This window comes from Ctenopharyngodon idella, chromosome 11 (genome assembly GCF_019924925.1).
Source record: "Ctenopharyngodon idella isolate HZGC_01 chromosome 11, HZGC01, whole genome shotgun sequence".
NCBI classification, from domain to species: Eukaryota; Metazoa; Chordata; class Actinopteri; order Cypriniformes; family Xenocyprididae; genus Ctenopharyngodon; species Ctenopharyngodon idella.
Genome location: NC_067230.1, coordinates 11,214,425 through 11,219,935, shown reverse-complemented (window position 1 = coordinate 11,219,935; position 5,511 = coordinate 11,214,425). Strand labels below are relative to the sequence as shown.

The following is a 5,511-nucleotide window of genomic DNA, read 5'->3' as shown; positions in this document are numbered from 1 at the left end:
AGTCCTCAGACTTGTTTGTAAGTCTAGAGCTACTTTGTAATTCGTTAAAAAGTTTCTTCACATTCTCACTTGCTGTGACCATGATCTTCTCACCTTTTTTGGAGAGGTTCCTCCATCTGAGAAATCTTCTCACTATCTGTGTGGGCACATGTGTAGAACCATTGAAAAACCTAAGCAGAGTCCCATTAAACGACTCAAATGGAAAAGTCGAGGTTGCCCACAGTGGTCCCCAGTTGCGCACACTTGTTGTCAAATGAATCAGTAAATGCACGTTGAAAGAAACATTAACAGGTCCATATAACCTTTCAAAATCTAGCACAAATTTGTGAAGTGCCTGCTCTGCCATATCAATATCGCAAACTTTTATAACATCCTGAAGAAGAATGTGCATAGCAAAAACTAATAAAAAAACATGGTTCCATTACTTCCTCTTCAAAATTCCATTAAAAACTGGTAATGCATAAAACAGCAAAAATGATCTCCATTCAGCAGCTTTCCAGAATTTCCAGTCATCAAATGATCTTGGTGCCCTTGTGATCTCTACTGGTGGTTTAATAGCAAGCAGCTCTTTATTGACAATACTGGTTTTTGTGCCTATGTACCAGTCTTTGTCATGGTGCTTACTGTCTAGCCAGAGAGAGGCAAGTTGTCTTGTTGTGCCAAGGCAGACACTATGTTGGTATTCAGGAACAAATCCACTGATAATGTTAAACTTCTGAAGTTTCATCAGAAGTGATGGGCCTTTCACACCCATTACTGGTTCAGCTGGCATCCCCAACATGGCATATTCAAAATGTTCAGTCTCTGTCCTTAGTGGTGGTTCTGGTGTTTTCCAGGTGTATGGGCCACCACCAGTGTGTAGACAAAAGTTACACCCATATTTGCCAGTGAACTGTTTGGTATTTCTAAGAAGGGGACGGGCAACAGAATCTGAGGAGCAGATTAGAGAGTACACTTTACTAGTGTGCACTTTGTTTTCAGAGTCTTTCCATTTAATCCCATTTTGTTCTAGGACTTTGAGCTCTGATACAAATGTTGTCAAAAAAGTTGTCATATTTGGCTTAGTTGCACCAAACCATACATATGTTTGCTTGTCGATCTTTTGATAGTAGCTCTATGATTTGACACTGAATAGGCCAAATCTGGTAATTATGGCTTTCAAAAACTGGAATTCCATCACAGTTCCAAATAATTGATAGGTCATCATCCCCCATTTCTCCACTCTGTCTGAGTTTCTGGTATTCAGCTCCACACTGTATATCACAAATCATACCTGCAAGTGGCTCTTGTCTGTTTACATGTATTGTAGGCTTCTCCAAAATGTCGACTAACTGATTTGACAGAGAGATCACAAGGAAATATGCGCCAACTCTTAGATTTGAATCCAAATCAAAGTCATGCTTGCAAAACAAACACTGTTTTGGAGCCGTCTCTCTAGGTCCTAGGTAGCTCTCACACTTACTGCAGTAAAAGTGTGGCTCATAATGGCCAAATTCTCCATAACCTTGATAAAAAAGATATTTTGTTGCAGGTACAAAGCCAAGAAAATGCTCATTGAAAATTTCAAGAAGATGTTGGAGAGCCACTCCAGTCAGATTGTGCCTAAGCACAAATGACAGGAGCAAGAGAAGGCTTTGTGCTTTTGTAAGGGAAGCACCAGGATAAATAAGATCATCATTAGGTGGCATCTGTGATAGAGGACAAATGGAAAAAGTTGACTTCTCTTTACAATACAAATACAAAGATATCATGCAAATAAAATTTTCAGAATAAACCTAATTGTCTATAACAATAACGAAATATATAAAGTCCATACTTGGAGTCCATACAAGGACATAAAATGATTTTCATGTCCACTTTCCCCTGGAGATCTTCTTTGTTCCTCTCTCCTATTTTCTCCATCTTCCTCCTCTCCTCCCCCCTCTTCAGCACTTTCCTCATCTGTTTCCTCCTCTCCTCCCCCTCTTCAGCACTTTCCTCATCTGTTTCCTCCTCTCCTCCCCCCTCTTCAACACTTTCCTCATCTGTTTCCTCCTCTCCTCTCCCCTCTTCAGCACTTTCCTCATCTCTTTCCTCCTCTCCTCCCCCCTCTTCAGCACTTTCCTCATCTCTTTCCTCCTCTCCTCTCTTCAGCACTTTCTTCCTCTCCTCTTCCCCCCTTTTCCCTATACTTTCTAGCTTTCTTTGCATTATTTTGCCTTCTGCACTCAGCATTTGTCTCCTGTCCTTTCTCATATATTTCTCTTGGCTTTCCCCTCTCCCTGCTCTACACTGGCTGCCATTTTCTCCTGCTCCATCCTCTTGCCCACACTTGTCCACCTCTCCATTTCTAAAACATTTTTCTCCTTGCAGATTCCTTTTCTCTCCTTGGCTATTGACCACATGTCTTTCTGTAGAATGGGTCTGTGAATTTTTTTTCATGAGTTTAATGACCATCAATGTAAAAAAAAAAAATTAAAAAATAATCTTTTTTTCTGTCCTTACTCTTTTAAAGATGTTCCTTCTGTATGCAGAAGTTCTGGGAACAGTACCATCCAATTTAATAAATCCTTTGTAATCTTTGCAATTTTGTGGCTGTAAGTCAAAATAAATAAATAAATAAATAAATCCTAATTAGAAAAATAGCTACTCTAAATGAAACACTTCACAAATATTCTAATGTTCTGTTTTCAACTGTTCATTTTGTAGTCGCCTGTACTTTGTTGTTTTGGGAACAGGCAATTCTGTGCCTGTAAAATTGATATAGTTTTTGAGGCTTTGTTTGCATGCCATGATGCCATGAGTCTGCAAGGTTTCCCTTTTCATATGAATTCATTATTACAAAATAAATAATAGACAAAATTGACTAACGATCTTGCTGCCCGATTAATTTGTCCTAGCCAATAGGAAGCTTTCATCACCAGCTGCATGCTGGTGTCATATCTAATTAATTTAGATCAAATAAGTCACTTAGCAAGTGTTGTGGTTGAATCATATGTGTGTTGAACTTACATTACGATTCCTGATAGAGAAATTCAAATTTGGGCTGTTTTATGTGACAGACAGAAGTGTGAACGTCTACAACATTTCTGTTATCAAAGAAAAGAAAATAGGACAGTTGGCCCAGGTAACCAGTCGGCCTGATCTTGACAGTAAGTATGGCTGGGTTGAAATCAATTGTCCCAGTACAAAAAGACCAAAGACACTTGCAGCTAAGCTACTGCTGATTGGAGGTTTGTGCATGTTTTTTCTTTAGGTAGTTGTTTCTGTTGGCAGTTGGTCTGTTCAAATATGTGATTTACTTTTTTTTTTTTTTTCTTCAGATGTATACAAAGATATGGTGGAGGGGGAAAAAAAAGCTTTTCTGCAAGGAAAAGACATATGGAGCACTGCAAAAAGAGGGCAACAAATGAAGAGAAGTGCATCTCTAGATGCCAAAAACTTAACTATGGAGCTGTGCAGGCCAGTAAGTATTATTTCTGAAAGTATAAAATATCATACTTTGTGTACTACTGATTTGTTTGTTTGTTTTTTATCCAGACCAAGACCAAGAATCCAAGGCTTTCTCAGGCAGCAAAAGCCCAGGCTGCGGAGGACCTTAAGGCTACCCTGATTGAAAAAAAGGCCATCAAAAGCACACAGCCTCTGGATGAAACTGACATGGACCTGGCTGAGCAGGAAAGTCCACAAGATGACAGTGCAAGTTGCTTGATTTTAAAAAGTTCTTTAAACTAAAATTTTCACATTTGCCTCAGTGTATTTTACTGTTATGCAAACATTATAGTTGGTGCAAATATCCTTGTCCATATGTCTTATCGGTTTGTTAAAATTACTCAAATCTGTATCATTGTCTTTTAAATTCCAGTTACTTCAGTATGAGGGGGAGGGCAATAGCCACAGAGTAAGTCCAGTACTGGACACTGTAATGGTGCAACTTGATAAATCAGTCATTGCAGCTCTTAATGGTAGATAGGCTATCCATAAGAAGTTGCTTGCCTTCTGATATAGTTTTCGTGTTTGTCATTAATTAACTTTTTCACATAAAATTAAACTAGAATTGCCAGCATTTGTAAGGTCTTTGAAGGAAGTTACAGAAGTTATTCTTGGTGGCTCTGAAACTTTCCCCAGAACAACATCAATTTTTTCCACCCCTGGAACCTCATCATTGCTGGACAGTGAGATTGAAATGGTGTGTTCCAAACTGAGATCTTAAATATCATCTTTTTTTTTTTTTTTTTTTTTTTGCTTTTTGCTGAACATTGCAGAGCTAAGCCTTTCCCTAATGTTAATTTTATTAAATGTCATTGTTTGCTGATAGTTTCTTGTCCCTCTTTTTTAGATTTCCCTGGCTCAGAGTAAAGTTTTGGTCCCAAAAAAAGCCTACCATAGGCTCAACAGAGCAAGAATGAGCATCTTTGCTCAGGAGCTTGCCGTTTTAGTATTCTCAAAGGAAACTCTACAAGAATCCACTCTCACAGGAAAGTTTCGGCCAGGTGACCCACCAAAAAAGCAACTTGAAAAGGAAAAGGTGCATGCCTTAACAGGTAAAAATGTGATTTTTTTTTTTTTTTTATTTGATTGCTGCAGTACCAACATAGTTGCTTGTAACATCTGTGCAGTGAGGCATATTCTGTTGACTTTCATTAAAGCTGTTCCACTATTCTTGGAAATAGCTAAGATTTAAGTATATTTAAATGTTATCCTCAGGGTGTGTTAATCATGTTTTCGATGTGACTTTCTTTTGGTGCAAACCAATGTTTGTGTGGTATGAACTAATGCATTTTGTTTTTGCTTATAGATGCCGTTATGGCAGAATTTCCTAACACCACTCCAGCGGATGTGCGAAATTGTCTACAAGTGCAACAATGAGCAATTTGCAAATAAAAGAAAGGTTTAATTAGTGGAATGTATTTTGTGACTTTTGTGATTACATGTACAATAAAATGTACTTGCACACTACATTACTTGCATAATAAATGGCTGTGCACATTGTTTTTTTTTGTTTGTTTTTTTTGTTTTCTTCCAACTGCTTGAGCACACAAAGTCATACAAAAACAGTAATTCCAAGATTTTCTTTTTTCAAGTTAATACTTGGACCATTTCATTTAAGCACATGAATTAAATTATGAAAGCTATATACACTCTAGGAACACTAACATTTTTACATCTGTTTGCTCTGCAATTGCATGGTGGTGCAGTTGGTAAAGACAGTACCTTTGTACAGGAGGGACCCAGGTTCAAATCCAGACAAGCACAAGATTTGGGAGTTGTTCGTATACAAAGTGGTTTGTATGAAATGAAATGTCAGTGTAAAGCAAATATTCAGTCCTGGTGTATAAATCACTGTAAGTAGATTATGAAGAAATACTAATATTTTTTTCAGTGCTCTCAAGGTACTATTAAACAGAAATCCTAGCCTGCATAACGTGTATTTCAATGACACTTTAAGTTAAATTAAATTGCACTTTTAGCACATTTTAGTGTTACCTAAAATACAATAGAAGCCTGAGTTGAAGGTACTTCCAATGTCAT

At 37.7% G+C, this 5,511-nt stretch overlaps 1 long non-coding RNA gene across 1 annotated transcript; it reads left to right on the top strand.

Moving 5' to 3' along the window:
• Positions 1-2,946: 2,946 nt before the first annotated feature.
• On the top strand, positions 2,947-4,973 carry LOC127522035 (uncharacterized). Its single transcript, XR_007932511.1, has 5 exons — positions 2,947-3,212; positions 3,303-3,445; positions 3,520-4,168; positions 4,319-4,523; positions 4,778-4,973. It is a non-coding gene; the product is annotated as an uncharacterized LOC127522035 (long non-coding RNA).
• The last annotated feature ends 538 nt before the right edge of the window (positions 4,974-5,511 follow it).